Below are 23,581 nucleotides of genomic sequence, written 5' to 3'. Positions count from 1 at the left end.
ACAGACTTTGGGATCTGTGCTTGCCCAGAGAAGGAACATCTCACGGTGCTAATCCTCGGCAGAGCCTGTTCCCGAAAAGGCAAACGTCCGGCTCCTTGTCCCACACGGAAGGCGGCAGCCCTGAAAGCTGTTGCTGGTCTTCACCTTCCCCGTGCAGCCTATTCACAGGAACAACCGCTCTGGGAATCTCTGCTTTCCCAAAGATGCAATCATTCACGGTGCTAATCCTCGGCAGAGCCTGTTCCCGAAAAGGCAAACGTCCGGCTCCTTATCCCACACGGAAGGCGGCAGCCCTGAAAGCTGTTGCTGGTCTTCACCTTCCCCGTGCAGCCTATTCACAGGCACAACCGCACTGGGAATCTCTGCTTTCCCAAAGACGCAATCACTCACGGTGCTAAACCTCAGCAGAGCCTGTTCCCGAAAAGGCAAACGTCCGGCTCCTTGTCCCACACGGCAGGTGGCAGCCCTGAAAGCTGTTGCTGGTCTTCACCTTCCCCGTGCAGCCTATTCACAGGCACAACAGACATTGGGATCTGTGCTTGCCCAGAGAAGAAACATCTCACGGTGCGCATCCTCGGCAGAGCCTGTTCCCGAAAAGGTAAACGTCCGGCTCCTTGTCCCACACGGCAGGTGGCAGCCCTGAAAGCTGTTGCTGGTCTTCACCTTCCCCGTGCAGCCTATTCACAGGCACAACCGCACTGGGAATCTCTGCTTTCCCAAAGATGTAACCATTCACGGTAGTAAAACTCAGCAGAGCCTGTTCCCGAAAAGGCAAACGTCCGGCTCCTTGTCCCACACGGAAGGCGGCAGCCCTGAAAGCTGTTGCTGGTCTTCACCTTCCCAGTGCAGCTTATGCACAGGCACAACAGACATTGGGATCTGTGCTTGCCCAGAGAAGAAACATCTCACGGTGCGCATCCTCGGCAGAGCCTGTTCCCGAAAAGGCAAACGTCCGGCTCCTTGTCCCACACGGCAGGTGGCAGCCCTGAAAGCTGTTGCTGGTCTTCACCTTCCCCGTGCAGCCTATTCACAGGAACAACCGCACTGGGAATCTCTGCTTTCCCACAGATGCAATCGCTCATGGTGCGCATCCTCGGCAGAGCCTGTTCCCGAAAAGGCAAACGTCCGGCTCCTTGTCCCACACGGAAGGCGGCAGCCCTGAAAGCTGTTGCTGGTCTTCACCTTCCCCGTGCAGCCTATTCACAGGCACAACATATATTGGAATCTCTGCTTTCCCAATGATGCAATCATTCACGGTGCTAAACCTCAGCAGAGCCTGTTCCCGAAAAGGCAAACGTCCAGCTCCTTCTCCCACACGGAAGGTGGCAGCCCTGAAAGCTGTTGCTGGTCTTCACCTTCCCCGTGCAGCCTATTCACAGGCACAACCGCACTGGGAATCTCTGCTTTCCCAAAGATGTAACCATTCACGGTGCTAAACCTCAGCAGAGCCTGTTCCCGAAAAGGCAAACGTCCGGCTCCTTGTCCCACACGGCAGGTGGCAGCCCTGAAAGCTGTTGCTGGTCTTCACCTTCCCCGTGCAGCCTATTCACAGGCACAACAGACTTTGGGATCTGTGCTTGCCCAGAGAAGGAACATCTCACGGTGCGCATCCTCGGCAGAGCCTGTTCCCGAAAAGGCAAACGTCCGGCTCCTTGTCCCACACGGAAGGCGGCAGTCCTGAAAGCTGTTGCTGGTCTTCACCTTCCCCGTGCAGCCTACTCACAGGCACAACAGATATTGGGATCTGTGCTTTCCCAAACACGCAATCTCTCACGGTGCGCATCCTCGGCAGAGCCTGTTCCCGAAAAGGCAAACGTCCGGCTCCTTGTCCCACACGGCAGGTGGCAGCCCTGAAAGCTGTTGCTGGTCTTCACCTTCCCCGTGCAGCCTATTCACAGGCACAACAGACTTTGGGATCTGTGCTTGCCCAGAGAAGGAACATCTCACGGTGCGCATCCTCGGCAGAGCCTGTTCCCGAAAAGGCAAACGTCCGGCTCCTTGTCCCACACGGCAGGTGGCAGCCCTGAAAGCTGTTGCTGGTCTTCACCTTCCCCGTGCAGCCTATTCACAGGAACAACCGCGCTGGGAATCTCTGCTTTCCCAAAGATGCAATCATTCACGGTGCTAATCCTCGGCAGAGCCTGTTCCCGAAAAGGCAAACGTCCGGCTCCTTATCCCACACGGAAGGCGGCAGCCCTGCAAGCTGTTGCTGGTCTTCACCTTCCCCGTGCAGCCTATTCACAGGCACAACAGACATACGGATCTCTGCTTGCCCAGAGAAGAAACATCTCACGGTGCGCATCCTCGGCAGAGCCTGTTCCCGAAAGGCAAACGTCCGGCTTCTTCTCCCAGACGGAAGGCGGCAGCCCTGAAAGCTGTTGCTGGTCTTCACCTTCCCCGTGCAGCCTATTCACAGGCACAACCGCGCTGGGAATCTCTGCTTTCCCAAAGATGCAATCATTCACGGTGCGCATCCTCGGCAGAGCCTGTTCCCGAAAAGGCAAACGTCCGGCTCCTTGTCCCACACGGCAGGTGGCAGCCCTGAAAGCTGTTGCTGGTCTTCACCTTCCCCGTGCAGCCTGCTCACAGGCACAACAGACATAGGGATCTGTGCTTGCCCAGAGAAGGAACATCTCACAGTGCGCATCCTCGGCAGAGCCTGTTCCCGAAAAGGCAAACGTCCGGCTCCTTGTCCCACACGGCAGGTGGCAGCCCTGAAAGCTGTTGCTGGTCTTCACCTTCCCCGTGCAGCCTATTCACAGGAACAACCGCACTAGGAATCTCTGCTTTCCCACAGATGCAATCGCTCACGGTGCGCATCCTCGGCAGAGCCTGTTCCCGAAAGGCAAACGTCCGGCTTCTTCTCCCAGACGGAAGGCGGCAGTCCTGAAAGCTGTTGCTGGTCTTCAACTTCCCCGTGCAGCCTACTCACAGGCACAACCGCGCTGGGAATCTCTGCTTTCCCACAGATACAATCTTTCACGGTGCGCATCCTCGGCAGAGCCTGTTCCCGAAAAGGCAAACGTCCGGCTCCTTGTCCCACACGGAAGGCGGCAGCCCTGAAAGCTGTTGCTGGTCTTCACCTTCCCCGTGCAGCCTATTCACAGGCACAGCCGCACTGGGAATCTCTGCTTTCCCAAAGATGCAATCATTCACGGTGCGCATCCTCGGCAGAGCCTGTTCCCGAAAAGGCAAACGTCCGGCTCCTTGTCCCACACGGCAGGTGGCAGCCCTGAAAGCTGTTGCTGGTCTTCACCTTCCCCGTGCAGCCTGCTCACAGGCACAACAGACATAGGGATCTGTGCTTGCCCAGAGAAGGAACATCTCACAGTGCGCATCCTCGGCAGAGCCTGTTCCCGAAAAGGCAAACGTCCGGCTCCTTGTCCCACACGGCAGGTGGCAGCCCTGAAAGCTGTTGCTGGTCTTCACCTTCCCCGTGCAGCCTATTCACAGGCACAACCGCACTGGGAATCTCTGCTTTCCCAAAGATGTAACCATTCACGGTGCTAAACCTCAGCAGAGGCTGTTCCCGAAAAGGCAAACGTCCGGCTCCTTGTCCCATACGGCAGGTGGCAGCCCTGCAAGCTGTTGCTGGTCTTCACCTTCCCCGTGCAGCCTATTCACAGGCACAACAGATATTGGGATCTGTGCTTGCCCAGAGAAGAAACATCTCACGGTGCGCATCCTCGGCAGAGCCTGTTCCCGAAAAGGCAAACGTCCGGCTCCTTGTCCCACACGGCAGGTGGCAGCCCTGAAAGCTGTTGCTGGTATTCACCTTCCCCGTGCAGCCTATTCACAGGCACAACAGACATAGGGATCTCTGCTTACCCAGAGAAGAAACATCTCACGGTGCGCATCCTCGGCAGAGCCTGTTCCCGAAAAGGCAAACGTCCGGCTCCTTGTCCCACACGGCAGGTGGCAGCCCTGAAAGCTGTTGCTGGTCTTCACCTTCCCCGTGCAGGCTATTCACAGGCACAACCGCACTGGGAATCTCTGCTTTCCCACAGATACAATCTTTCACGGTGCGCATCCTCGGCAGAGCCTGTTCCTGAAAAGGCAAACGTCCGGCTCCTTGTCCCACACGGAAGGTGGCAGCCCTGAAAGCTGTTGCTGGTCTTCACCTTCCCCCTGCAGCCTATTCACAGGCACAACAGACATTGGCATCTGTGCTTGCCCAGAGAAGAAACATCTCACGGTGCGCATCCTCGGCAGAGCCTGTTCCCGAAAAGGCAAACGTCCGGCTCCTTGTCCCACACGGAAGGCGGCAGCCCTGAAAGCTGTTGCTGGTCTTCACCTTCCCAGTGCAGCCTATTCACAGGCACAACAGACATAGGGATCTGTGCTTACCCAGAGAAGAAACATCTCACGGTGCGCATCCTCGGCAGAGCCTGTTCCCGAAAAGGCAAACGTCCGGCTCCTTGTCCCACACGGCAGGTGGCAGCCCTGAAAGCTGTTGCTGGTCTTCACCTTCCCCGTGCAGCCTGCTCACAGGCACAACAGACATAGGGATCTGTGCTTGCCCAGAGAAGGAACATCTCACGGTGCGCATCCTCGGCAGAGCCTGTTCCCGAAAAGGCAAACTTCCGGCTCCTTGTCCCACACGGCAGGTGGCAGCCCTGAAAGCTGTTGCTGGTCTTCACCTTCCCCGTGCAGCCTATTCACAGGCACAACAGACATTGGGATCTGTGCTTTCCCAAACACGCAATCTCTCACGGTGCGCATCCTCGGCAGAGCCTGTTCCCGAAAAGGCAAACGTCCGGCTCCTTGTCCCACACGGCAGGTGGCAGCCCTGAAAGCTGTTGCTGGTCTTCACCTTCCCCGTGCAGCCTATTCACAGGAACAACCGCACTAGGAATCTCTGCTTTCCCACAGATGCAATCGCTCATGGTGCGCATCCTTGGCAGAGCCTGTTCCCGAAATTCAAACGTCCGGCTCCTTGTCCCACACGGAAGGTGGCAGCCCTGAAAGCTGTTGCTGGTCTTCAACTTCCCCGTGCAGCCTACTCACAGGCACAACCGCACTGGGAATCTCTGCTTTCCCACAGATACAATCTTTCACGGTGCGCATCCTCGGCAGAGCCTGTTCCCGAAAAGGCAAACGTCCGGCTCCTTGTCCCACACGGAAGGCGGCAGCCCTGAAAGCTGTTGCTGGTCTTCACCTTCCCCGTGCAGCCTATTCACAGGCACAACCGCACTGGGAATCTCTGCTTTCCCACAGATGCAATCATTCACGGTGCGCATCCTCGGCAGAGCCTGTTCCCGAAAAGGCAAACGTCCGGCTCTTTGTCCCACACGGCAGGTGGCAGCCCTGAAAGCTGTTGCTGGTCTTCACCTTCCCCGTGCAGCCTATTCACAGGCACAACCGCACTGGGAATCTCTGCTTTCCCAAAGATGTAACCATTCACGGTGCTAAACCTCAGCAGAGCCTGTTCAAGAAAAGGCAAACGTCCGGCTCCTTGTCCCACACGGAAGGTGGCAGCCCTGAAAGCTGTTGCTGGTCTTCACCTTCCCCGTGCAGCCTACTCACAGGCACAACAGATATTGGGATCTGTGCTTTCCCAAACACGCAATCTCTCACGGTGCGCATCCTCGGCAGAGCCTGTTCCCGAAAAGGCAAACGTCCGGCTCCTTGTCCCACACGGAAGGTGGCAGCCCTGAAAGCTGTTGCTGGTCTTCACCTTCCCCGTGCAGCCTATTCACAGGCACAACCGCACTGGGAATCTCTGCTTACCCAGAGAAGAAACATCTCACGGTGCGCATCCTCAGCAGAGCCTGTTCCCGAAAAGGCAAACGTCCGGCTCCTTGTCCCACACGGAAGGCGGCAGCCCTGAAAGCTGTTGCTGGTCTTCACCTTCCCCGTGCAGCCTATTCACAGGCACAACAGATATTGGAATCTCTGCTTTCCCAATGATGCAATCATTCACGGTGCTAAACCTCAGCAGAGCCTGTTCCCGAAAAGGCAAACGTCCGGCTCCTTCTCCCAGACGGAAGGCGGCAGCCCTGAAAGCTGTTGCTGGTCTTCACCTTCCCCGTGCAGCCTATTCACAGGCACAACAGACATTGGGATCTGTGCTTGCCCAGAGAAGGAACATCTCACAGTGCGCATCCTCGGCAGAGCCTGTTCCCGAAAAGGCAAACGTCCGGCTCCTTGTCCCACACGGAAGGTGGCAGCCCTGAAAGCTGTTGCTGGTCTTCACCTTCCCCGTGCAGCCTATTCACAGGCACAACCGCACTGGGAATCTCTGCTTTCCCAAAGATGTAACCATTCACGGTGCTAAACCTCAGCAGAGCCTGTTCCCGAAAAGGCAAACGTCCGGCTCCTTGTCCCACACGGCAGGTGGCAGCCCTGAAAGCTGTTGCTGGTCTTCACCTTCCCCGTGCAGCCTACTCACAGGCACAACAGACATTGGGATCTGTGCTTGCCCAGAGAAGAAACATCTCACGGTGCGCATCCTCGGCAGAGCCTGTTCCCGAAAAGGCAAACGTCCGGCTCCTTGTCCCACACGGAAGGTGGCAGCCCTGAAAGCTGTTGCTGGTCTTCACCTTCCCCGTGCAGCCTATTCACAGGCACAACCGCACTGGGAATCTGTGCTTTCCCAAAGATGCAATCATTCACGGTGCTAAACCTCAGCAGAGCCTGTTCCCGAAAAGGCAAACGTCCGGCTCCTTGTCCCACACGGAAGGTGGCAGCCCTGAAAGCTGTTGCTGGTCTTCACCTTCCCCGTGCAGCCTATTCACAGGCACAACTGCGCTGGGAATCTCTGCTTTCCCAAAGACGCAATCACTCACGGTGCGCATCTTCGGCAGAGCCTGTTCCCGAAAAGGCAAACCTCTGGCTCCTTGTCCCACACGGCAGGTGGCAGCCCTGCAAGCTGTTGCTGGTCTTCACCTTCCCCGTGCAGCCTATTCACAGGCACAACAGACATTGGGATCTGTGCTTGCCCAGAGAAGAAACATCTCACGGTGCGCATCCTCGGCAGAGCCTGTTCCCGAAAAGGCAAACGTCCGGCTCTTTGTCCCACACGGAAGGTGGCAGCCCTGCAAGCTGTTGCTGGTATTCACCTTCCCCGTGCAGCCTATTCACAGGCACAACAGACATAGGGATCTCTGCTTACCCAGAGAAGAAATATCTCACGGTGCGCATCCTCGTCAGAGCCTGTTCCCGAAAAGGCAAACGTCCGGCTCCTTGTCCCACACGGAAGGTGGCAGCCCTGCAAGCTGTTGCTGGTCTTCACCTTCCCCGTGCAGCCTATTCACAGGCACAACCGCACTGGGAATCTCTGCTTTCCCAAAGATGTAACCATTCACGGTGGTAAAACTCAGCAGAGCCTGTTCCCGAAAAGGCAAACATCCGGCTCCTTGTCCCACACGGCAGGTGGCAGTCCTGAAAGCTGTTGCTGGTATTCACCTTCCCCCTGCAGCCTGTTCACAGGCACATCAGACATAGGGATCTCTGCTTACCCAGAGAAGGAACATCTCACAGTGCGCATCCTCGGCAGAGCCTGTTCCCGAAATGCAAACGTCCGGCTCCTTGTCCCACACGGAAGGTGGCAGCCCTGAAAGCTGTTGCTGGTCTTCACCTTCCCCGTGCAGCCTATTCACAGGCACAACCGCACTGGGAATCTCTGCTTTCCCAAAGATGTAACCATTCACGGTGGTAAAACTCAGCAGAGCCTGTTCCCGAAAAGGCAAACGTCCGGCTCCTTGTCCCACACGGCAGGTGGCAGCCCTGAAAGCTGTTGCTGGTCTTCACCTTCCCAGTGCAGCTTATGCACAGGCACTACAGGTATTGTTATCTGTGCTTGCCCAGAGAAGAAACATCTCACGGTGCGCACCCTCGGCAGAGCCTGTTCCCGAAAAGGCAAACGTCCGGCTCCTTGTCCCACACGGAAGGTGGCAGCCCTGAAAGCTGTTGCTGGTCTTCACCTTCCCCGTGCAGCCTATTCACAGGAACAACCGCACTGGGAATCTCTGCTTTCCCACAGATGCAATCGCTCATGGTGCGCATCCTCGGCAGAGCCTGTTCCCGAAAAGCAACAGTCCGCCTTCTTCTCCCAGACTGAAGGCGGCAGCCCTGAAAGCTGTTGCTGGTCTTCACCTTCCCCCTGCAGCCTATTCACAGGCACAACAGACATTGGGATCTGTGCTTGCCCAGAGAAGGAACATCTCACAGTGCGCATCCTCGGCAGAGCCTGTTCCCGAAAAGGCAAACGTCCGGCTCCTTGTCCCACACGGCAGGTGGCAGCCCTGAAAGCTGTTGCTGGTCTTCAACTTCCCCGTGCAGCCTATTCACAGGCACAACCGCACTGGGAATCTCTGCTTTCCCAAAGATGTAACCATTCACGGTGCTAAACCTCAGCAGAGCCTGTTCCCGAAAAGGCAAACGTCCGGCTCCTTGTCCCACACGGAAGGTGGCAGCCCTGAAAGCTGTTGCTGGTCTTCACCTTCCCCGTGCAGCCTATTCACAGGCACAACCGCACTGGGAATCTCTGCTTTCCCAAAGACGCAATCACTCACGGTGCGCATCTTCGGCAGAGCCTGTTCCCGAAAAGGCAAACGTCTGGCTCCTTGTCCCACACGGCAGGTGGCAGCCCTGAAAGCTGTTGCTGGTCTTCACCTTCCCCGTGCAGCCTATTCACAGGAACAACCGCAGTGGGAATCTCTGCTTTCCCACAGATGCAATCGCTCATGGTGCGCATCCTCGGCAGAGCCTGTTCCCGAAAAGGCAAACGTCCGGCTCCTTGTCCCAAACGGAAGGCGGCAGCCCTGAAAGCTGTTGCTGGTCTTCACCTTCCCCCTGCAGCCTATTCACAGGCACAACAGATATTGAAATCTCTGCTTGCCCAGAGAAGAAACATCTCACGGTGCGCACCCTCGGCAGAGCCTGTTCCCGAAAAGGCAAACGTCCGGCTCCTTGTCCCACACGGAAGGCGGCAGCCCTGAAAGCTGTTGCTGGTCTTCACCTTCCCCGTGCAGCCTATTCACAGGCACAACCGCACTGGGAATCTCTGCTTTCCCAAAGATGTAACCATTCACGGTGCTAAACCTCAGCAGAGCCTATTCAAGAAAAGGCAAACGTCCGGCTCCTTGTCCCACACGGAAGGTGGCAGCCCTGCAAGCTGTTGCTGGTCTTCACCTTCCCCGTGCAGCCTACTCACAGGCACAACAGATATTGTGATCTGTGCTTTCCCAAACACGCAATCTCTCACGGTGCGCATCCTCGGCAGAGCCTGTTCCCGAAAAGGCAAACGTCCGGCTCCTTGTCCCACACGGAAGGTGGCAGCCCTGAAAGCTGTTGCTGGTCTTCACCTTCCCCGTGCAGCCTATTCACAGGCACAACAGACATAGGGATCTCTGCTTACCCAGAGAAGAAACATCTCACGGTGCGCATCCTCAGCAGAGCCTGTTCCCGAAAAGGCAAACGTCCGGCTCCTTGTCCCACACGGAAGGCGGCAGCCCTGAAAGCTGTTGCTGGTCTTCACCTTCCCCGTGCAGCCTATTCACAGGCACAACAGATATTGGAATCTCTGCTTTCCCAATGATGCAATCATTCACGGTGCTAAACCTCAGCAGAGCCTGTTCCCGAAAAGGCAAACGTCCGGCTCCTTCTCCCAGACGGAAGGCGGCAGCCCTGAAAGCTGTTGCTGGTCTTCACCTTCCCCCTGCAGCCTATTCACAGGCACAACAGACATAGGGATCTGTGCTTGCCCAGAGAAGGAACATCTCACAGTGCGCATCCTCGGCAGAGCCTGTTCCCGAAAAGGCAAACGTCCGGCTCCTTGTCCCACACGGAAGGTGGCAGCCCTGAAAGCTGTTGCTGGTCTTCACCTTCCCCGGGCAGCCTACTCACAGGCACAACAGACATTGGGATCTGTGCTTGCCCAGAGAAGAAACATCTCACGGTGCGCATCCTCGGCAGAGCCTGTTCCCGAAAAGGCAAACGTCCGGCTCCTTGTCCCACACGGCAGGTGGCAGCCCTGAAAGCTGTTGCTGGTCTTCACCTTACCCATGCAGCCTATTCACAGGCACAACCGCACTGGGAATCTGTGCTTTCCCAAAGATGCAATCATTCACGGTGCTAAACCTCAGCAGAGCCTGTTCCCGAAAAGGCAAACGTCCGGCTCCTTGTCCCACACGGAAGGCGGCAGCCCTGAAAGCTGTTGCTGGTCTTCACCTTCCCCGTGCAGCCTATTCACAGGCACAACCGCGCTGGGAATCTCTGCTTTCCCAAAGACGCAATCACTCACGGTGCGCATCTTCGGCAGAGCCTGTTCCCGAAAAGGCAAACGTCCGGCTCCTTGTCCCACACGGAAGGCGGCAGCCCTGAAAGCTGTTGCTGGTCTTCACCTTCCCCGTGCAGCCTATTCACAGGCACAACCGCACTGGGAATCTCTGCTTTCCCAAAGATGTAACCATTCACGGTGCTAAACCTCAGCAGAGCCTGTTCCCGAAAAGGCAAACGTCCGGCTCCTTGTCCCACACGGAAGGTGGCAGCCCTGAAAGCTGTTGCTGGTCTTCAACTTCCCCGTGCAGCCTATTCACAGGCACAACAGACATTGGGATCTGTGCTTGCCCAGAGAAGAAACATCTCACGGTGCGCATCCTCGGCAGAGCCTGTTCCCGAAAAGGCAAACGTCCGGCTCCTTGTCCCACACGGAAGGTGGCAGCCCTGCAAGCTGTTGATGGTATTCACCTTCCCCGTGCAGCCTATTCACAGGCACAACAGACATAGGGATCTCTGCTTACCCAGAGAAGAAACATCTCACGGTGCGCATCCTCGGCAGAGCCTGTTCCCGAAAAGGCAAACGTCCGGCTCCTTGTCCCACACGGAAGGTGGCAGCCCTGAAAGCTGTTGCTGGTCTTCACCTTCCCCGTGCAGCCTATTCACAGGAACAACCGCACTGGGAATCTCTGCTTTCCCACAGATGCAATCGCTCATGGTGCGCATCCTCGGCAGAGCCTGTTCCCGAAAAGCAACAGTCCGGCTTCTTCTCCCAGACGGAAGGCGGCAGCCCTGAAAGCTGTTGCTGGTCTTCACCTTCCCCGTGCAGCCTATTCACAGGCACAACCGCACTGGGAATCTCTGCTTTCCCACAGATGCAATCTTTCACGGTGCGCATCCTCAGCAGAGCCTGTTCCCGAAAAGGCAAACGTCCGGCTCCTTGTCCCACACGGCAGGTGGCAGCCCTGCAAGCTGTTGCTGGTCTTCACCTTCCCCCTGCAGCCTATTCACAGGCACAACAGACATTGGGATCTGTGCTTGCCCAGAGAAGGAACATCTCACAGTGCGCATCCTCGGCAGAGCCTGTTCCCGAAAAGGCAAACGTCCGGCTCCTTGTCCCACACGGAAGGTGGCAGCCCTGAAAGCTGTTGCTGGTCTTCACCTTCCCCGTGCAGCCTATTCACAGGCACAACCGCACTGGGAATCTCTGCTTTCCCACAGATGCAATCTTTCACGGTGCGCATCCTCAGCAGAGCCTGTTCAAGAAAAGGCAAACGTCCGGCTCCTTGTCCCACACGGAAGGTGGCAGCCCTGCAAGCTGTTGCTGGTCTTCACCTTCCCCCTGCAGCCTATTCACAGGCACAACAGATATTGAAATCTCTGCTTGCCCAGAGAAGGAACATCTCACGGTGCACACCCTCGGCAGAGCCTGTTCCCGAAAAGGCAAAGGTCCGGCTCCTTGTCCCACACGGAAGGCGGCAGCCCTGAAAGCTGTTGCTGGTCTTCACCTTCCCCGTGCAGCCTATTCACAGGCACAACCGCGCTGGGAATCTCTGCTTTCCCAAAGACGCAATCACTCACGGTGCGCATCTTCGGCAGAGCCTGTTCCCGAAACGGCAAACGTCCGGCTCCCTGTCCCACATGGAAGGTGGCAGCCCTGAAAGCTGTTGCTGGTCTTCACCTTCCCCGTGCAGCCTATTCACAGGCACAACCGCACTGGGAATCTCTGCTTTCCCAAAGACGCAATCACTCACGGTGCGCATCCTCGGCAGAGCCTGTTCCCGAAAAGGCAAACGTCCGGCTCCTTGTCCCACACGGAAGGTGGCAGCCCTGAAAGCTGTTGCTGGTCTTCACCTTCCCCGTGCAGCCTACTGACAGGCACAACAGATATTGGGATCTGTGCTTTCCCAAACACGCAATCTCTCACGGTGCGCATCCTCGGCAGAGCCTGTTCCCGAAAAGGCAAACGTCCGGCTCCTTCTCCCACACGGCAGGTGGCAGCCCTGAAAGCTGTTGCTGGTCTTCACCTTCCCAGTGCAGCTTATGCACAGGCACTACAGGTATTGTTATCTGTGCTTGCCCAGAGAAGAAACATCTCACGGTGCGCATCCTCGGCAGAGCCTGTTCCCGAAAAGCAAACGTCCTGCTTCTTCTCCCAGACGGAAGGCGGCAGCCCTGAAAGCTGTTGCTGGTCTTCACCTTCCCCGTGCAGCCTATTCACAGGCACAACCGCACTGGGAATCTCTGCTTTCCCACAGATGCAATCATTCACGGTGCGCATCCTCGGCAGAGCCTGTTCCCGAAAAGGCAAACGTCCGGCTCCTTGTCCCACACGGAAGGTGGCAGCCCTGAAAGCTGTTGCTGGTCTTCACCTTCCCCGTGCAGCCTATTCACAGGCACAACAGACATTGGGATCTGTGCTTGCCCAGAGAAGGAACATCTCACGGTGCGCATCCTCGGCAGAGCCTGTTCCCGAAAAGGCAAACGTCTGGCTCCTTGTCCCACACGGCAGGTGGCAGCCCTGAAAGCTGTTGCTGGTCTTCAACTTCCCCGTGCAGCCTATTCACAGGCACAACCGCACTGGGAATCTCTGCTTTCCCAAAGATGTAACCATTCACGGTGCTAAACCTCAGCAGAGCCTGTTCAAGAAAAGGCAAACATCCGGCTCCTTGTCCCACACGGAAGGTGGCAGCCCTGAAAGCTGTTGCTGGTCTTCACCTTCCCTGTGCAGCCTACTCACAGGCACAACAGATATTGGGATCTGTGCTTTCCCAAAGACGCAATCTCTCACGGTGCGCATCCTCGGCAGAGCCTGTTCCCGAAAAGGCAAACGTCCGGCTCCTTGTCCCACACGGCAGGTGGCAGCCCTGCAAGCTGTTGCTGGTCTTCACCTTCCCCGTGCAGCCTATTCACAGGCACAACAGATATTGCAATCTCTGCTTTCCCAATGATGCAATCATTCACGGTGCTAAACCTCAGCAGAGCCTGTTCCCGAAAAGGCAAACGTCCGGCTCCTTGTCCCACACGGAAGGCGGCAGCCCTGAAAGCTGTTGCTGGTCTTCACCTTCCCCGTGCAGCCTATTCACAGTCACAACAGATATTGGAATCTCTGCTTTCCCAAAGATGTAACCATTCACGGTGCTAAACCTCAGCAGAGCCTGTTCCCGAAAAGGCAAACGTCCGGCTCCTTGTCCCACACGGAAGGTGGCAGCCCTGAAAGCTGTTGCTGGTCTTCACCTTCCCCGTGCAGCCTATTCACAGGCACAACCGCGCTGGGAATCTCTGCTTTCCCAAAGACGCAATCACTCACGGTGCGCATCCTCGGCAGAGCCTGTTCCCGAAAAGGCAAACGTCCGGCTCCTTGTCCCACACGGAAGGTGGCAGCCCTGCAAGCTGTTGCTGGTCTTCACCTTCCCCGTGCAGCCTATTCACAGGTACAACAGACATTGGGATCTGTGCTTGCCCAGAGAAGAAACATCTCACGGTGCGCATCCTCGGCAGAGCCTGTTCCTGAAAAGGCAAACGTCCGGCTCCTTGTCCCACACAGCAGGTGGCAGCCCTGCAAGCTGTTGCTGGTCTTCAACTTCCCCGTGCAGCCTATTCACAGGCACAACCGCACTGGGAATCTCTGCTTTCCCAAAGATGTAACCATTCACGGTGCTAAACCTCAGCAGAGCCTGTTCCCGAAAAGGCAAACGTCCGGCTCCTTGTCCCACACGGCAGGTGGCAGTCCTGAAAGGTGTTGCTGGTCTTCACCTTCCCCGTGCAGCCTACTCACAGGCACAACAGATATTGGGATCTGCGCTTTCCCAAACACGCAATCTCTCACGGTGCTCATCCTCGGCAAAGCCTGTTCCCGAAAAGGCAAACGTCCGGCTCCTTGTCCCACACGGAAGGTGGCAGCCCTGAAACCTGTTGCTGGTCTTCACCTTCCCCGTGCAGCCTATTCATAGGCACAACAGACTTTGGGATCTGTGCTTTCCCACAGATGCAATCTCTCACGGTGCGCATCCTCGGCAGAGCCTGTTCCCGAAAAGGCAAACGTCCGGCTCCTTGTCCCACACGGAAGGCGGCAGCCCTGAAAGCTGTTGCTGGTCTTCACCTTCCCCGTGCAGCCTATTCATAGGCACAACCGCACTGGGAATCTCTGCTTTCCCAAAGATGCAATCATTCAGGGTGCTAATCCTCGGCAGAGCCTGTTCCTGAAAAGGCAAACGTCCGGCTCCTTGTCCCACACGGCAGGTGGCAGCCCTGCAAGCTGTTGCTGGTCTTCACCTTCCCCGTGCAGCCTATTCACAGGCACAACCGCACTGGGAATCTCTGCTTTCCCAAAGATGCAATCATTCACGGTGCTAAACCTCAGCAGGGCCTGTTCCCGAAAAGGCAAACGTCCGGCTCCTTGTCCCACATGGAAGGCGGCAGACCTGAAAGCTGTTGCTGGTCTTCACCTTCCCTATGCAGCCCATTCACAGGCACAACAGATATTGGGATCTGTGCTTGCCCAGAGAAGAAACATCTCACGGTGTGCATCCTCGGCAGAGCCTGTTCCCGAAAAGGCAAACGTCCGGCTCCTTGTCCCACACGGAAGGCGGCAGCCCTGAAAGCTGTTGCTGGTCTTCACCTTCCCCGTGCAGCCCATTCACAGGCACAACCGCACTGGGAATCTCTGCTTTCCCAAAGATGTAACCATTCACGGTGCTAAACCTCAGCAGAGCCTGTTCAAGAAAAGGCAAACGTCCGGCTCCTTGTCCCACACGGAAGGTGGCAGCCCTGCAAGCTGTTGCTGGTCTTCACCTTCCCCGTGCAGCCTACTCACAGGCACAACAGATATTGGCATCTGTGCTTTCCCAAACACGCAATCTCTCACGGTGCGCATCCTCGGCAGAGCCTGTTCCCGAAAAGGCAAACGTCCGGCTCCTTGTCCCACACGGCAGGTGGCAGCCCTGAAAGCTGTTGCTGGTCTTCACCTTCCCCGTGCAGCCTATTCACAGGCAAAACAGACATAGGGATCTCTGCTTACCCAGAGAAGAAACATCTCACGGTGCGCATCCTCAGCAGAGCCTGTTCCCGAAAAGGCAAACGTCCGGCTCCTTGTCCCACACGGAAGGCGGCAGCCCTGAAAGCTGTTGCTGGTCTTCACCTTCCCCGTGCAGCCTATTCACAGTCACAACAGATATTGGAATCTCTGCTTTCCCAAAGATGTAACCATTCACGGTGCTAAACCTCAGCAGAGCCTGTTCCCGAAAAGGCAAACGTCCGGCTCCTTGTCCCACACGGAAGGTGGCAGCCCTGAAAGCTGTTGCTGGTCTTCACCTTCCCCGTGCAGCCTATTCACAGGCACAACCGCACTGGGAATCTCTGCTTTCCCAAAGATGTAACCATTCACGGTGCTAAACCTCAGCAGAGCCTGTTCCCGAAAAGGCAAACGTCCGGCTCCTTGTCCCACACGGCAGGTGGCAGCCCTGAAAGCTGTTGCTGGTCTTCACGTTCCCCGTGCAGCCTATTCACAGGCACAACAGACATTGGGATCTGTGCTTGCCCAGAGAAGAAACATCTCACGGTGCGCATCCTCGGCAGAGCCTGTTCCCGAAAAGGCAAACGTCCGGCTCCTTGTCCCACACGGAAGGTGGCAGCCCTGAAAGCTGTTGCTGGTCTTCACCTTACCCGTGCAGCCTATTCACAGGCACAACCGCACTGGGAATCTGTGCTTTCCCAAAGATGCAATCATTCACGGTGCTAAACCTCAGCAGAGCCTGTTCCCGAAAAGGCAAACGTCCGGCTCCTTGTCCCACACGGAAGGTGGCAGCCCTGAAAGCTGTTGCTGGTCTTCACCTTCCCCGTGCAGCCTATTCACAGGCACAACCGCGCTGGGAATCTCTGCTTTCCCAAAGACGCAATCACTCACGGTGCGCATCCTCGGCAGAGCCTCTTCCCGAAAAGGCAAACGTCCGGCTCCTTGTCCCACACGGAAGGTGGCAGCCCTGCAAGCTGTTGCTGGTCTTCACCTTCCCCGTGCAGCCTATTCACAGGTACAACAGACATTGGGATCTGTGCTTGCCCAGAGAAGAAACATCTCACGGTGCGCATCCTCGGCAGAGCCTGTTCCTGAAAAGGCAAACGTCCGGCTCCTTGTCCCACACAGCAGGTGGCAGCCCTGCAAGCTGTTGCTGGTCTTCAACTTCCCCGTGCAGCCTATTCACAGGCACAACCGCACTGGGAATCTCTGCTTTCCCAAAGATGTAACCATTCACGGTGCTAAACCTCAGCAGAGCCTGTTCCCGAAAAGGCAAACGTCCGGCTCCTTGTCCCACACGGCAGGTGGCAGTCCTGAAAGGTGTTGCTGGTCTTCACCTTCCCCGTGCAGCCTACTCACAGGCACAACAGATATTGGGATCTGCGCTTTCCCAAACACGCAATCTCTCACGGTGCTCATCCTCGGCAAAGCCTGTTCCCGAAAAGGCAAACGTCCGGCTCCTTGTCCCACACGGAAGGTGGCAGCCCTGAAACCTGTTGCTGGTCTTCACCTTCCCCGTGCAGCCTATTCATAGGCACAACAGACTTTGGGATCTGTGCTTTCCCACAGATGCAATCTCTCACGGTGCGCATCCTCGGCAGAGCCTGTTCCCGAAAAGGCAAACGTCCGGCTCCTTGTCCCACACGGAAGGCGGCAGCCCTGAAAGCTGTTGCTGGTCTTCACCTTCCCCGTGCAGCCTATTCATAGGCACAACCGCACTGGGAATCTCTGCTTTCCCAAAGATGCAATCATTCAGGGTGCTAATCCTCGGCAGAGCCTGTTCCTGAAAAGGCAAACGTCCGGCTCCTTGTCCCACACGGAAGGTGGCAGCCCTGAAAGCTGTTGCTGGTCTTCACCTTCCCCGTGCAGCCTATTCACAGGCACAACCGCACTGGGAATCTCTGCTTTCCCAAAGATGCAATCATTCACGGTGCTAAACCTCAGCAGGGCCTGTTCCCGAAAAGGCAAACGTCCGGCTCCTTGTCCCACATGGAAGGCGGCAGACCTGAAAGCTGTTGCTGGTCTTCACCTTCCCTATGCAGCCCATTCACAGGCACAACAGATATTGGGATCTGTGCTTGCCCAGAGAAGAAACATCTCACGGTGTGCATCCTCGGCAGAGCCTGTTCCCGAAAAGGCAAACGTCCGGCTCCTTGTCCCACACGGAAGGCGGCAGCCCTGAAAGCTGTTGCTGGTCTTCACCTTCCCCGTGCAGCCCATTCACAGGCACAACCGCACTGGGAATCTCTGCTTTCCCAAAGATGTAACCATTCACGGTGCTAAACCTCAGCAGAGCCTGTTCAAGAAAAGGCAAACGTCCGGCTCCTTGTCCCACACGGAAGGTGGCAGCCCTGAAAGCTGTTGCTGGTCTTCACCTTCCCCGTGCAGCCTACTCACAGGCACAACAGATATTGGCATCTGTGCTTTCCCAAACACGCAATCTCTCACGGTGCGCATCCTCGGCAGAGCCTGTTCCCGAAAAGGCAAACGTCCGGCTCCTTGTCCCACACGGCAGGTGGCAGCCCTGAAAGCTGTTGCTGGTCTTCACCTTCCCCGTGCAGCCTATTCACAGGCAAAACAGACATAGGGATCTCTGCTTACCCAGAGAAGAAACATCTCACGGTGCGCATCCTCAGCAGAGCCTGTTCCCGAAAAGGCAAACGTCCGGCTCCTTGTCCCACACGGAAGGCGGCAGCCCTGAAAGCTGTTGCTGGTCTTCACCTTCCCCGTGCAGCCTATTCACAGTCACAACAGATATTGGAATCTCTGCTTTCCCAAAGATGTAACCATTCACGGTGCTAAACCTCAGCAGAGCCTGTTCCCGAAAAGGCAAACGTCCGGCTCCTTGTCCCACACGGAAGGTGGCAGCCCTGAAAGCTGTTGCTGGTCTTCACCTTCCCCGTGCAGCCTATTCACAGGCACAACCGCACTGGGAATCTCTGCTTTCCCAAAGATGTAACCATTCACGGTGCTAAACCTCAGCAGAGCCTGTTCCCGAAAAGGCAAACGTCCGGCTCCTTGTCCCACACGGCAGGTGGCAGCCCTGAAAGCTGTTGCTGGTCTTCACGTTCCCCGTGCAGCCTATTCACAGGCACAACAGACATTGGGATCTGTGCTTGCCCAGAGAAGAAACATCTCACGGTGCGCATCCTCGGCAGAGCCTGTTCCCGAAAAGGCAAACGTCCGGCTCCTTGTCCCACACGGAAGGTGGCAGCCCTGAAAGCTGTTGCTGGTCTTCACCTTACCCGTGCAGCCTATTCACAGGCACAACCGCACTGGGAATCTGTGCTTTCCCAAAGATGCAATCATTCACGGTGCTAAACCTCAGCAGAGCCTGTTCCCGAAAAGGCAAACGTCCGGCTCCTTGTCCCACACGGAAGGCGGCAGCCCTGAAAGCTGTTGCTGGTCTTCACCTTCCCCGTGCAGCCTATTCACAGGCACAACCGCGCTGGGAATCTCTGCTTTCCCAAAGACGCAATCACTCACGGTGCGCATCTTCGGCAGAGCCTGTTCCCGAAAAGGCAAACGTCCGGCTCCTTGTCCCACACGGAAGGTGGCAGCCCTGAAAGCTGTTGCTGGTCTTCACCTTCCCCGTGCAGCCTATTCACAGGCACAACCGCACTGGGAATCTCTGCTTTCCCAAAGATGTAACCATTCACGGTGCTAAACCTCAGCAGAGCCTGTTCCCGAAAAGGCAAACGTCCGGCTCCTTGTCCCACACGGAAGGTGGCAGCCCTGAAAGCTGTTGCTGGTCTTCACCTTCCCCGTGCAGCCTATTCACAGGCACAACAGACATTGGGATCTGTGCTTGCCCAGAGAAGAAACATCTCACGGTGCGCATCCTCGGCAGAGCCTGTTCCCGAAAAGGCAAACGTCCGGCTCCTTGTCCCACACGGAAGGTGGCAGCCCTGCAAGCTGTTGCTGGTCTTCACCTTCCCCGTGCAGCCCACTCACAGGCACAACAGACATTGGGATCTGTGCTTACCCAGAGAAGAAACATCTCACGGTGCGCATCCTCGGCAGAGCCTGTTCCCGAAAAGGCAAACGTCCGGCTCCTTGTCCCACACGGAAGGTGGCAGCCCTGCAAGCTGTTGCTGGTCTTCACCTTCCCCGTGCAGCCTATTCACAGGCACAACCGCACTGGGAATCTCTGCTTTCCCACAGATGCAATCGCTCATGGTGCGCATCCTCGGCAGAGCCTGTTCCCGAAAAGCAACAGTCCGGCTTCTTCTCCCAGACGGAAGGCGGCAGCCCTGAAAGCTGTTGCTGGTCTTCACCTTCCCCGTGCAGCCTATTCACAGGCACAACCGCACTGGGAATCTCTGCTTTCCCACAGATGCAATCTTTCACGGTGCGCATCCTCAGCAGAGCCTGTTCAAGAAAAGGCAAACGTCCGGCTCCTTGTCCCACACGGAAGGTGGCAGCCCTGCAAGCTGTTGCTGGTCTTCACCTTCCCCCTGTAGCCTATTCACAGGCACAACAGACATTGGGATCTGTGCTTGCCCAGAGAAGGAACATCTCACAGTGCGCATCCTCGGCAGAGCCTGTTCCCGAAAAGGCAAACGTCCGGCTCCTTGTCCCACACGGCAGGTGGCAGCCCTGAAAGCTGTTGCTGGTCTTCAACTTCCCTGTGCAGCCTATTCACAGGCACAACCGCACTGGGAATCTCTGCTTTCCCACAGATGCAATCTTTCACGGTGCGCATCCTCAGCAGAGCCTGTTCAAGAAAAGGCAAACGTCCGGCTCCTTGTCCCACACGGAAGGTGGCAGCCCTGCAAGCTGTTGCTGGTCTTCACCTTCCCCCTGCAGCCTATTCACAGGCACAACCGCACTGGGAATCTCTGCTTTCCCACAGATGCAATCTTTCACGGTGCGCATCCTCAGCAGAGCCTGTTCCCGAAAAGGTGAACGTCCGGCTCCTTGTCCCAAACGGAAGGCGGCAGCCCTGAAAGCTGTTGCTGCTCTTCACCTTCCCCCTGCAGCCTATTCACAGGCACAACAGATATTGAAATCTCTGCTTGCCCAGAGAAGAAACATCTCACGGTGAGCACCCTCGGCAGAGCCTGTTCCCGAAACGGCAAACGTCCGACTCCCTGTCCCACATGGAAGGTGGCAGCCCTGAAAGCTGTTGCTGGTCTTCACCTTCCCCGTGCAGCCTATTCACAGGCACAACCGCACTGGGAATCTCTGCTTTCCCAAAGACGCAATCACTCACGGTGCGCATCCTCGGCAGAGCCTGTTCCCGAAAAGGCAAACGTCCGGCTCCTTGTCCCACACGGAAGGTGGCAGCCCTGAAAGCTGTTGCTGGTCTTCACCTTCCCCGTGCAGCCTACTGACAGGCACAACAGATATTGGGATCTGTGCTTTCCCAAACACGCAATCTCTCACGGTGCGCATCCTCGGCAGAGCCTGTTCCCGAAAAGGCAAACGTCCGGCTCCTTGTCCCACACGGCAGGTGGCAGCCCTGAAAGATGTTGCTGGTCTTCACCTTCCCCGTGCAGCCTATTCACAGGCACAACAGACATTGGGATCTGTGCTTGCCCAGAGAAGGAACATCTCACAGTGCGCATCCTCGGCAGAGCCTGTTCCCGAAAAGGCAAACGTCCGGCTCCTTCTCCCACACGGCAGGTGGCAGCCCTGAAAGCTGTTGCTGGTCTTCAACTTCCCAGTGCAGCTTATGCACAGGCACTACAGGTATTGTTATCTGTGCTTGCCCAGAGAAGAAACATCTCACGGTGCGCATCCTTGGCAGAGCCTGTTCCCGAAAAGGCAAACGTCCGGCTCCTTGTCCCACACGGAAGGTGGCAGCCCTGAAAGCTGTTGCTGGTCTTCACCTTCCCCGTGCAGCCTATTCACAGGCACAACCGCACTGGGAATCTCTGCTTTCCCACAGATGCAATCGCTCATGGTGCGCATCCTCGGCAGAGCCTGTTCCCGAAAAGCAAACGTCCTGCTTCTTCTCCCAGACGGAAGGCGGCAGCCCTGAAAGCTGTTGCTGGTCTTCACCTTCCCCGTGCAGCCTATTCACAGGCACAACCGCACTGGGAATCTCTGCTTTCCCACAGATGCAATCATTCACGGTGCGCATCCTCGGCAGAGCCTGTTCCCGAAAAGGCAAACGTCCGGCTCCTTGTCCCACACGGCAGGTGGCAGCCCTGAAAGCTGTTGCTGGTCTTCACCTTCCCCGTGCAGCCTATTCACAGGCACAACAGACATTGGGATCTGTGCTTGCCCAGAGAAGGAACATCTCACGGTGCGCATCCTCGGCAGAGCCTGTTCCCGAAAAGGCAAACGTCTGGCTCCTTGTCCCACACGGCAGGTGGCAGCCCTGAAAGCTGTTGCTGGTCTTCAACTTCCCCGTGCAGCCTATTCACAGGCACAACCGCACTGGGAATCTCTGCTTTCCCAAAGATGTAACCATTCACGGTGCTAAACCTCAGCAGAGCCTGTTCAAGAAAAGGCAAACATCCGGCTCCTTGTCCCACACGGAAGGTGGCAGCCCTGAAAGCTGTTGCTGGTCTTCACCTTCCCCGTGCAGCCTACTCACAGGCACAACAGACATTGGGATCTGTGCTTGCCCAGAGAAGGAACATCTCACGGTGCGCATCCTCGGCAGAGCCTGTTCCCGAAAAGGCAAACGTCTGGCTCCTTGTCCCACACGGCAGGTGGCAGCCCTGAAAGCTGTTGCTGGTCTTCACCTTCCCCGTGCAGCCTATTCACAGGCACAACAGATATTGGAATCTCTGCTTTCCCAATGATGCAATCATTCACGGTGCTAAACCTCAGCAGAGCCTGTTCCCGAAAAGGCAAACGTCCGGCTCCTTGTCCCACACGGAAGGCGGCAGCCCTGAAAGCTGTTGCTGGTCTTCACCTTCCCCGTGCAGCCTATTCACAGGCACAACAGATATTGAAATCTCTGCTTGCCCAGAGAAGAAACATCTCACGGTGCGCACCCTCGGCAGAGCCTGTTCCCGAAAAGGCAAACGTCCGGCTCCTTGTCCCACACGGAAGGTGGCAGCCCTGAAAGCTGTTGCTGGTCTTCACCTTCCCCGTGCAGCCTATTCACAGGCACAACCGCGCTGGGAATCTCTGCTTTCCGAAAGACGCAATCACTCACGGTGCGCATCTTCGGCAGAGCCTGTTCCCGAAAAGGCAAACGTCCGGCTCCCTGTCCCACACGGCAGGTGGCAGCCCTGAAAGCTGTTGCTGGTCTTCACCTTCCCCGTGCAGCCTATTCACAGGCACAACCGCACTGGGAATCTCTGCTTTCCCAAAGATGCAATCATTCACGGTGCTAAACCTCAGCAGAGCCTGTTCCCGAAAAGGCAAACGTCCGGCTCCTTGTCCCACACGGAAGGTGGCAGCCCTGAAAGCTGTTGCTGGTCTTCACCTTCCCCGTGCAGCCTATTCACAGGAACAACAGATATTGAGATCTCTGCTTTCCCAAAGACGCAATCACTCACGGTGCGCATCCTCGGCAGAGCCTCTTCCCGAAAAGGCAAACGTCCGGCTCCTTGTCCCACACGGAAGGTGGCAGCCCTGAAAGCTGTTGCTGGTCTTCACCTTCCCCGTGCAGCCTACTCACAGGAACAACCGCGCTGGGAATCTCTGCTTTCCCAGAGATGCAATCATTCACGGTGCGCATCCTCGGCAGAGCCTGTTCCCGAAAAGGCAAACGTCCGGCTCCTTGTCCCACACGGAAGGTGGCAGCCCGAAAGCTGTTGCTGGTCTTCACCTTCCCCGTGCAGCCTATTCACAGGCACAACAGATATTGGGATCTGTGCTTGCCCAGAGAAGAAACATCTCACGGTGCGCATCCTCGGCAGAGCCTGTTCCCGAAAAGGCAAACGTCCGGCTCCTTGTCCCACACGGCAGGTGGCAGCCCTGAAAGCTGTTGCTGGTCTTCACCTTCCCCGTGCAGCCTATTCACAGGCACAACCGTACTGGGAATCTCTGCTTTCCCAAAGATGTAACCATTCACGGTGGTAAAACTCAGCAGAGCCTGTTCCCGAAAAGGCAAACGTCCGGCTCCTTGTCCCACACGGAAGGTGGCAGCCCTGCAAGCTGTTGCTGGTCTTCACCTTCCCCGTGCAGCCTATTCACAGGCACAACAGACATTGGGATCTGTGCTTGCCCAGAGAAGAAACATCTCACGGTTCGCATCCTCGGCAGAGCCTGTTCCCGAAAAGGCAAACGTCCGGCTCCTTGTCCCACACGGCAGGTGGCAGCCCTGAAAGCTGTTGCTGGTCTTCACCTTCCCCCTGCAGCCTATTCACAGGCACAGCCTCACTGGGAATCTCTGCTTTCCCAAAGATGTAAACATTCACGGTGCTAAACCTCAGCAGA

This window comes from Haliaeetus albicilla, chromosome 26, assembly GCF_947461875.1.
Source record: "Haliaeetus albicilla chromosome 26, bHalAlb1.1, whole genome shotgun sequence".
Lineage (NCBI taxonomy): Eukaryota > Metazoa > Chordata > Aves > Accipitriformes > Accipitridae > Haliaeetus > Haliaeetus albicilla.
Note: the sequence above shows the minus strand (reverse complement) of the source record.